Source organism: Nilaparvata lugens, chromosome 1, assembly GCF_014356525.2.
Source record: "Nilaparvata lugens isolate BPH chromosome 1, ASM1435652v1, whole genome shotgun sequence".
Classification (NCBI taxonomy): domain Eukaryota; kingdom Metazoa; phylum Arthropoda; class Insecta; order Hemiptera; family Delphacidae; genus Nilaparvata; species Nilaparvata lugens.
In genome coordinates this window covers 65,121,909-65,132,787 of record NC_052504.1, presented here as the reverse complement: position 1 = coordinate 65,132,787, position 10,879 = coordinate 65,121,909, and the positions used below count along the sequence as shown (strand labels likewise).

The window sequence follows — 10,879 nt, the reverse complement described above, 5'->3', positions numbered from 1 at the left end:
CCTTGAAAATACAGTTTATCAAAGGAATGTGCAATTGAACTCGATAAGCTTGATTAACCTTCTCTGCTTGAAGAATATTCTTCAAAAATCAAATCTCTTTAAATTGTATTAATCTACTAAATTGCACCGTATTCTATCTTTAATCTTATAATCCAAGCTAGAGAATTTTTTTGCTATCGGTCCTGTAGTTGAAAAATTTTATTGGCCTCTTGGGTGCATTGTAAAGTTGAAGGGTGCTAAGTGCATAAACAAAGATAAGTTACATTCAATCAATAACTACATAATAAAACGCACAACCACAACAAAGACTGTTCAAGCTTGCGCCAGTGACATCTGATACTACTTGTGCTTACAAAATCACAGGTGAGTGTTTAATCATTCTTAAACTTTTTTTCATATTCTTACTTAGCTTTCAATCTAAACCCAGATTAATTGAAGAAATCTTCAATTTTTTAAAATAATTCATCTAATTGTATGGAATTATAGTAAGTAGGTTCTTCCTATTACTGTTGTGTAAATCCGGAAGTTTACAATATTGTTTTTTACGAAAGATGAGAAGTAAATTAACAAAGGAATATCTGAATGTTTATTATAATGGTACTAGAATTCGTTTGATCCTTGTATTCACAAGATTATTCAGAAAAGTAAAAGAATTTATTTATGTCTGCATAAAGCATTTAAAATTAAATTCAAATTGATCTCCAGCATTCTTGTATTGAGGAATTGGGACTGGCTATGTCTTGGTGATTGATCTTATTTGCAATTGAACCAACCAGTCGAGGACGAAGCTTTCACTTCATCTAATGAGCATTATTCAGATCCTCCAATTTTGAGTGGGCTATCCTTGACCTTTTTTGTATTAGAATGTGTTTGCATTCTAACTACCCGATAAACAATCAACTAGTCTACCATTTTAAACTATTGATCTTCTTCTAGATCTCAATTCTGAATTAATCATTGATTTGGCTTTCTACATAAATGCCTTCAATATAATTTATTCTCGATATTTTGAAAAATAATATTCATTATTTAAAAAAAATGGTAATTGATAATATTATGAACGTCTTTTCCATAAGCGTTGATTTGATTTATATCATAGAGAAATTATAGCTTTAATTGTGTCTGTTTATCAGCATCATAAAATTATAAATTTTTCATAAATAGCAAGATAGAACCAATTTTGAAGTATCTTCCAGTTTTATTTATTTAGAAGGGCTAGTTGTGGTTTCTTCTGTTTTCTGTAAATAAACTTAATAAATGAATATTTTTATTATCTTCAACTTATTTTAATTTATACAGTCATATGTTTTTATGATCTTGCAAATAAAAACAATATGATCACTCAAGTTCTTGTTTTCAGCTCTTGAGGCTTTTGACTCCTCTAAAAATCTCAGAATTACTTTTCCTGTATTGTGACATTGATAATTATTTAATTCAGAATGGAATTTACAAGGTAAGGAATTTCTTATTTTATTTTTACTTGGACTTGTTTGTATATATAGAATACTCAAAAATCACATTTTATTTAAATGAAACATTTTAAAAAGCAAGTTAACTAAAATGTTTTTTTCTGTCCAAGTATAAAAGTAATAATTCCTAGTGTTATAACAAAGCCCCCCTAAAGTTCTCACTGGTACGAGATTACACAGCTTACAGAATTAAATATAATTATATAGTATATTATGATGTTTACTAACTATGCTTTTGAGTTGATTCTTTATCATTGAGAAATGTAAGCAAATCATAATTTATTTTCACGAGAATTATTCGGTTTAGAATCATTGGTAGTTGAATCGTTCAACTACTTAATAACCTACCTATAATTCATTTGACGAGAAGATAAAGTAAAAGCATTGAGAAATCATACTCTCTAGAGGTCTATCTGTCCATGATGAAAGAAAACTATTATGTGTGTATCTATCGTAAAAGTATAAAATTATCTGTGTGCCGTAGACAGATAGATCTCTAGAGAGTATGATTTCTCAATTATTTTAAGCCTACTTTATTTTCTCGTCAAATGAACTATACTAGGTATTGAAACACTCAAGGTTTATAGCAGTTTTATACCGGCCAGGGTTGAATAATACGACCGGTACAGACGTCTCATGGGTCCACAAAATATCTATCCCATCAACCTGTTGCATTGTCTACCTTCAGGTAAAAAACAGTTAGACCCACCAGAGACCTCAAAACCGTCCATGTCAATAAAATCTCCTTATTAATCTTGAGAGTAACATTTTTTTTTTAATTTTCACATCCTCTAAAAGGCTCCAATATTATACAAGTCAAGGCACAGAATTGTATCATACAGAAAATTCAAGTACGAATTAGTCTTATTTTATTCTATGAATCTATGTTTTATCTTCCATAAAATATTCTATTTTTTAGGATACTAACTTGTACAGTTTGTGAACTAATTTAATTCTGAAACTGAATTCATTTCATACAATTTAAATCTAAGTTCAAGTAATTCAACTAATACCATATACCATTGAATTATTTCAATATATTATTAATTAGTAAAATCAAACATAAAATGAATCTAGTAAACTTGAAAGCACAAACAATTTAGTGAGAGTCAGAGTCGAGAAATTTATATTTCTAAGCACATTTGGCTAAAAAAGACTCAATTTAATAATACAAAAGCTATTTCAAAGATCAAATTCTTCTAATCGCTCTTATCTACAAAATCAACTATCAATATTTTGATTTGTATAATTGAAATGATGTTCAATTAAAAAATAGTAAATTGATGTAAATATTTCCTATACTAGCTGGCCCGGCGAACTTCGTACCGCCAAATAGTTGATGAATATAATGACAAACTTTAGCTGGATGCACACCTGAGAAGGCGCGATGCGGCATTTTGCATCCAGGTGCTTCTTGCTTATTGGCTTGAATGGAAGATCTCACACACACTGAATTGGGCTTGGAGTGGAACGGTGTGATAAGGCAATCTCCATAAGATCAACTTTGTATCACAAAGCCGCGCCTCCTCTGGTGTGCTTAGCCATAGCTTAATCTGTTGCACTATATTTTTATGAAAATTATTCAACAATCAGTATTTACATTAGTATATAATTTTTATATCTCAATATGGACTTCCTATGTGCTTAGTTAGTTGTGCAGCAGTTTGTATTTTTAGTTATAGTTGAATACAGATTGCTGGGAATTGAATGTTATCTATTCTTGCTGCTGATTTTCCCGTGCATATTCTAAATTTACAACAATTCGAGTTCTACGACCCAAGTTTGGACGTCGTTCGAACTGCGGCATTATTAAGAATTGAAACTTTATGAATCAGTAGAAAGAAAATTGAAAAACAGATCTACCGATGGCTGTGGGATGGCGCAATGATTATAACAGCTGATTTTTATTTCTGTGTGTTTTTCCTGGGAATGTGTTATTTCAGCTCACAAATCTTCTCCCATTAGGATTACATGCAAACTTTGAAGGACCGTAGGAAAGAGTCCTGAAGTCGGATTATAAATTTGATAGGCCATAAACCTGATCCTGAACATAACGAACAAAACTACTAAAAAACATCAAATTCGGTGCACACATTAAAAAGTTATTGAATGTCAAAATTTGAGGCTCGATTTTTATTTATATAGATTATCCAACATCAACATAAATAACTTGCTAAAAATAAATTAATTCTAAACACCGAAGACAACACAATTGAGCTCGGGACACATATAACCGCACCGAGCCCGTGCGAGGTACGGCCGAGCTACGTTCGCGACACGGTGATGATGGTAAGAGAACACACATATCCGTGCGACAGCCGTGTCTCAGTTCTGTAGTGCTACTGTGGTCTGATTTCTGAATGTGTTAAACTATTGTTAATAATATAACACTATTAAAGCTTGTTACATCCGATTCAAATTTATATATTTTTTTTTTCAATTTTAAACTAATTACCTGTAGACTATGAGAATCATAGTGCTGGTGCATAACAATACCATAATCAGTCATGTATCGGAAATATATATCAGCAATAAAATTGTTATATTCTGCCTTATGTATCTAAACGTAATTAGTTTTAAATTTAAAATTTAAGACACAGTCACGGGTTCCTTCTTCTATACTTTTTGTTGTTTCATTATTAATTATTATATTATGTCTATCATACCTTTGGCTTGACTTATTATTTGGTTATACTTTTACTTTTGGTTTAACTCATCTTCTGTTCATTATATTTCTCATCCCTTTGATCATAAAGAACTGGAAAATTCCGTATCTCATCAATAAGTTTTTTCACTCTCTAGGTACGGGCCGAACGAGCCCGCACCGTCTCCGTCAAAAAGTAAACTGAACTAGTCGGTGACGGCTCGGGCAACAAACACGGTGACGGTGCTGACGCGGTGCGGTAGTATGTGTCCCTACACGTTTGAAAGCATTTGTTTTCTCACTCACCGTAGTACGTCCGTCACACGGCCGTGCCGCGGCGCGGGCTCGGTGCGGATATGTGTGTCCCGGCCATTATTCGTAACAAAGCAATGTCTTTAGAGCATAATATGTAAGACTTTAACCTGAGAATGGTTACACACAGAACAGTCATTTTGTTTTTAGTCAGCTCTTTTAGAATAAAATACATGGGCGGTTATGGAGCGGCACACACTCTTGTCTACTATCAACCGACGGCTGTTGGATGACGCAATGATTATAACAGCTGATTTTTATTTCTGTGTGGCCAGCTCACAAATCTTCTCCCATAAGGATTACATGTAAACTTTGAAGGACCGTAGGAAAGAGTCCTGAAGTCGGATTATAAATTTGATAGGCCATAAACCTGGTCCTGAACATAACGAACACAACTAACCAAAAATCATCAAATTCGGTGCACACATTAAAAATTTATTGAATGTAAAAATTTGAGGCTCGATTTTAATTTATATAGATATAGCTTGGAATTTTTTTCCTATTCATCAGTTTTATACCGTATTGATAATAAAAGTTTACTTTTTCATTTTACTTTGAACCTTATTCAGTTTATTAGTATAACGAATTGATTTGAAATTTAAAACTTGGAGCTCTTATAACATGAGGATCCGACAATAATAATTCTATACAAAATGGTGGATGGTGGAAATATCATGTTTTTCACGATTTTCTCAAAAATGGCTTGAACAATGTTTTTCAACCCTATTGTTATTATTCTCTAAAATCGTTGGAAATATCATAAAACTCCACTGAAAAAAATAGTAGAAAATTTATCAAGCTTCCTTTTTGAATAGTTAGTCATGAGCCTTGAACATGTTGTTCCCAAGATATAAGCATGGAAGCAAAAAGCTAAAAATGCAACTTTGAAACCACCCTCACCCCTTTAGCAGATGGGGTAGGGATGGGGACTTTTGATATGTTATCCTCGAAATATGCTATCCAAGGAAAGAAGTGCGATTGTGCCACACCAGATTTTTTCAACATAGCCTCAATGTAGCAGATCATCTATTATTGAGTGTCGAACTTTTCTCCTTCCCAAAATATAAGATCATTAAAGCTTTCTTCAATCAATTTGAATTCAAATACATATCTTTGAAGAATGTAGTTTTTCAACTGCTAACATTTTAAAACAAGAAATAGGCCTAAACCATTTATGGCCGGTTTCCGAGCTCGGGATTTAGCTAAGTTCTAGACTTTGAACAGCTGGAGTCAGAAAATTGGCTTTCCGAAACGGGGCGTAGTGGCAGTTTTTATGATAATCTTCATTTTATCATTTCTATAATTGGAATCGATTTTCCTTGACGAAATAAAACATTCCTAAATAATTCAAAATAGCTGAAACTTTACATTATTTTCTCTTTATTTTATTTTGTGTTCAATTTTGTAGTTTTTCAAAATTAAATTTAAACGTGGACTGCGACTACGCCCACTACCTCCGTAAACAAAGCCATAGTGCATGACAGGTGGTTGATGGTAACGTCAGCACAGGTAAGGGCTCTTACACCAATAGAACACTAGCTGTTTCAGCTGATCAGCTCAATCCTAGCTCATAGATCAGCTGAAATGAACAAATTTTTATTTGTGTAGGAGCCCTACCTGTGCTGACGTCACCAGAATGCACTATGGCTTTGTTTACGGAGGTAGTGCTACGCCCCATTTCGGAAAGCCAATTTTCTGACTCGCCAGCTGTTCAAAGTCTAGAACCAGGACCTCCTATATACTACCGGACCTGAACCTAGAAAAAAATGGCCGCCGTATGTGGTGGTCTTATAGAAATTCCTACTGAGAAAAAAATCACTAATTAGCTGTTAGAGAGCGTCTCAGTTCGTCTAGTTCCCGTTTAAAATATCAATGTCGGCCACCACATACGGCTGCCATTTTTTTTATAGGCGCAGGTCCGGTATATAGAAAATCCTGCTAGAACTTAGCTAATTCCCGAGCTCGGAAATCGGCCCTTAAAATACGGGTTTGGAAATTTAACTCTGTAGGCTACTTGTTTTGGATGCAAAATTTCCGAGCTTTGAAAACATATAAATTCATTTTTGTGGTTTAAAATGGAGGTGGCACTTTTTGTGCCAATGCTCTTCTTTTCTTACTATCAACATGCAATATTTACTGGATTGCGGTGATTTATCGAGCTTTCAATTGCAATTTATGGAAAACTAAAGTCATTTCCTATCTGTCTGAAACGGTGGCGCCTCTAAAAGATACCAAAAGCTGTTGATAACTTTTGCCCCAAACTTAGTGCCATATCACTTACAGTTTGATATAGATTGAAAAAAATCTATCAATCTTGGCAAAGACAATTGAAAAAATCAATAGATAATGTTATAAGAAGCATTATATGCTTTTCTAGTAAATATAAATAGCCTTGAAGCTTGTCAATGTCACAAGTAGTAAATACTACTTCATTATAATGTTATCTGAGTCATTATGTCATGATTTGTCAAATGATTGATAATGTGAAATCTATAACCGAACTAATTCAAATATTGAAGAGTTTTTTCATAAGTCAAGATCATTTTGTAACTAATTTAATAAAGCTTCTTGTAATGAATCTATCTCTAGAAAAAAACTCATAAATCATTGTTTCATATAATCAAACTGATTGTATTAATTAATTCGCCATATATAATTCCAGTGAGTTTTAGGGGAAAATCAATTCCAAATAATCATCATTTATTTTTTTACCCTTAATATATTTTATGTATCAAAGGAAAATTCCGCAATTTGCTAACATTTTTTTCCGAATCTGAGTTTACTATTAATGCTCCTTCAAATCCTAATATAGAACATTTTTTTGTTATTCATATCAAAGAAATAAATAAGCAATGCTATATTGAATGATCAGCAGACCAACCCCAAAGGCTGATAATACCATCCCGTCAATTAATCACACAATTTATTGCATTTACTAATCACTGCATTACTTATCTATTTTCTTAGAATTCATTCTCTTAACGTATCAGTTTCATATCAATAATTGTTCAGATTTTAAATATTGAACAAGAACAAATCAAATATCCAACACTCCATCGTAACAACTGAGCTTCATTCTTTAAAATACCAAGATAAGATACTTCCCGTTAGTCTAGTTCAATATCACTATTCCAGTAAACATTCAGAATTCGCTCACTCTCCCATAAAATTAGTTCAAGTGATGAAATGATTTTAAAGTGATTCCCAACCTTTTATTGTTGAAGACCCACATTCGGATGATTTTCCATTTTCGTGATTCACTAAATCCCCCCCCCCTCCATATAGATTTGTTGGAGACGTTCGCAAAAAAATGGGAAATTAATCCTGAACTCAAAATCGTCAGTTTTTTAGGGCGAGGGCGACTTTTAATATTTTTAAATATATTAAAGTAAAATATTTTTCTGAACACACTATCCCATTTCTTAGAATCCTGAATCTTTTCATTTTTAAACTCTTTGGTTCGGAAGATTTTCTGATCTGCTGAATGAGTTACTGCCACTTCTCATTAATTTGTCACAATCTACGATTCACGTAATTTTATACTCTAATCTGAAGTTATGAGTATGGTCAAGCGAATAAAATGGGAATGTAGCTAATACAATTAATTTCGACTCTTTACTTTTACTTCTCTCGTCTTACGAAAATTCAACTGAAAACAGACATTGTTATGTTTAAACCTAATAATTGAAGTAGGTTAATAACTTGAGTATTACCTATTATTTACTAATAATAAAAGTAGGTTATACTTTGATGAAATCAAAGGTATCGCTGAAAAATCAGTAAATCTATCTTTAATTTATCATTTTAATGCGAGAGTTATTAAATCTATAGTTTTTGCTTTTTCGTTCAGAAATGAGAATAATAGAATGTAATATCATTCAATTAAATAAGTATTAACGACTCAACTGCAAAACCAGCTCTTTGAGAAGGGCTCTTGAAGTGTGCGCTTTTGATAACCAATTGAACTCTTCTTTTTTGTCAGTTGAATTGTCGTTTTCCCCGCACTCTCAGCTCATGCCAAAATAAGATAAATTAGCGAACCATATATGAATTATAAGATTGGTGATATGCTTCAACCATTTCAATAAATGTCTTAGAACAGCATTCACCAGTCTTTGTTTCTTTCAGGACCTTTTTCCAAAATCAGTACATTTTCTATAGTTTGATGACAGTATTTGATGAACTGATTAGTGTTGCTAGCTTTGTCTATCATTCGACAAAGTAGATAGCGCTATCCTTTTCTAGCTGAGTCAACAAATTATTATCCGCGTTGCAAAATTGCGCGAATTGAGACCAGCCCTTCAAAAAGGGCTGAACTTTCATCATTCATGAAAAATATCCAAAATAGCTATTTATGTATTAAGAACGTAATGCGCGACTTTATCGCTCGCGCAAAACAGTTATCACGCGACGCGAAGCGGAGCGTGATAATTTTGCAAGAGCGATAAAGAAGCATTACGCGCGAATTACATACAAAACTTTTCTACAACTGCCCAAACCTGTTAAATTACTTATATCGGCGGAGTTACAATACTGACTTTTTAGGTTAAGATCTGACTTTTTGGCGAGCTGCTACCATACAATTTTTTTCTACAACTGCCCAAACCTGTTAAATTACTTATATCGGCGGAGTTACAATTACCGACTTTTTAGGTTAAGATCTGACTTTTTGGCGAGCTGCTTACCATCAGCTGATTGACGAGCGTAAAGAAACTCTTCTGCGCATGCGCGAATGATCAGCGAGCGTAAAGAAAATCTACTGCGCATGCGCGGATGGTTAGCGAGCGAAAAAGTAGATTCTCCTCAGAAATAAGCTGTTTAACGAGGAGAATTGAGTATGTAAATTCTTTCTTTACGCGCAGTTGTAGAAAAAAGACATTCAGTTGCATCTAGTACTGCTACAAAACAGCTCAAGTTTTATATGTAGTACGAAATCTCGTCATAATAATCACTGGCACTGGTTACGATAAAAATGACCCAAGAGAGCTACCGTACATCAGCTATCCTAATCCAAGAAAAAATATGACAGGGACATGTATCTTAATTTATAATTATACATAATTATCTTATTCACAAGTATACCAAATATCGATAAAAATGACTAACAACGACAATTTCAATCAATGCAAGATTGAAACTTTCTAAACCACAGCACTCTCTAAACTTTACCGGCAAGGTTAGCTCAGACGGCTAAGGCGTTGCTCCCTTCAGTTTTCTAGAGCAACCTAGTCGTGGGTTCGAATCCCGCCGGTGGGCATGGACATTTAATCATCTCATAAATCACCGTAGCACTTTCCATCAGCTGAAAGTTCATGTAGGCATCATCCGCAATAAAAATTTACTGTATAGGCCTACTCATCCGCACATGCCTGGGTACAGTGGAGGAAGCCATTTCCAACTGAACTACCTACCGCTAACACTTGTCATGGCGCAAATTGCAACTATTATCAGACTATTCTCATAAAAACTTGATGTGTTTTCCTTTGAAACAACTCTGAAAGCAGTTCTACATATTTTTTAATAATTTTATATGAATTATCAAAACTGTAAAGTCCTTTTTGAAATCACTCTATATGTATTCAATATGACAACACAGTCTCATTGAATTCTCATTGTATTCAGTCATGAACAATAATCACAAAATCACAATTTGGCAAATCGGATTTTTGCTCAAGAGTAGAGTAAAATCAACAATTTTTTTTCTGAAGGAGATCACACATCTCATAATTTACGCACCTGCGATATCCTGTACATACTATAGGCCTATCATCTAAGAAAATTCTAAGTGTCTCGTTATGTGAAAGACGTAATTGAGAACATTTAGAATAATGCTAATATTCGACAGCAATTTATCATGATTTTCCAATGTATCTCATCTTAGTAATTACACTATGTAAAATTATATTCTCTTTATAACTATGAAAACCTTCGATATCATTATAAGGAGAGTAAACTCTGTATATTTTTCTTTGGTAGCTTAATCTTCTCTAGTTTGAGTTTTTTTATTAAACTTATGTTTCTTCATAGATTCAGATAATTTATTTGTAAATTGTCAAATCTCTAATGCAAAACTCATTACTATACCTACAAGGCTTGTAACTTTATGCTAGAACTAATAAAATTCAAATTAACCAAAGGGGAGTTGAACAGCCTATACCATACTACAGTAGGCCTACATGGTTACTGTAATCAAAATTTAACAATAGAAGTAGAAGAATAGAGTTCTAGACTTCTGGTTTTTTTATTCACTTAATGAAAATCACTGCATTCATATAGAATTTAGTGCACTAGATTTAGCTTGTTTGATCAGGTGATGGGATTTTTTATTCGATCCAGAGCTGTAGCGCCTGTGTTGATAAGAGCATAATATGTTTGTGCTTAGATAAGATAGTATGCAGCAAGCTTCTTCCACTTTGTCCAAAATTCAAGATATTAGAAGTGGCACTGGAAAAAT

The 10,879-nt window shown here is 33.2% G+C and overlaps 1 protein-coding gene across 4 annotated transcripts in view; it reads left to right on the top strand.

Moving 5' to 3' along the window:
- The first annotated feature begins 146 nt into the window (after positions 1–146).
- Positions 147–10,879, top strand: part of LOC111047192 (facilitated trehalose transporter Tret1) — a 47,676-nt gene continuing 36,943 nt past the window's right edge. The window contains exons 1-2 of one of the 4 annotated variants that reach the window (XM_039439833.1): positions 147–363; positions 1,361–1,453. The gene's annotated coding sequence lies outside the window, so the exon portion shown is untranslated. The remainder of the gene's footprint in view (positions 364–1,360; positions 1,454–10,879) is intronic. The other 3 variants (XM_022332880.2, XM_039439841.1, XM_022332881.2) reach the window with 3 other exon arrangements.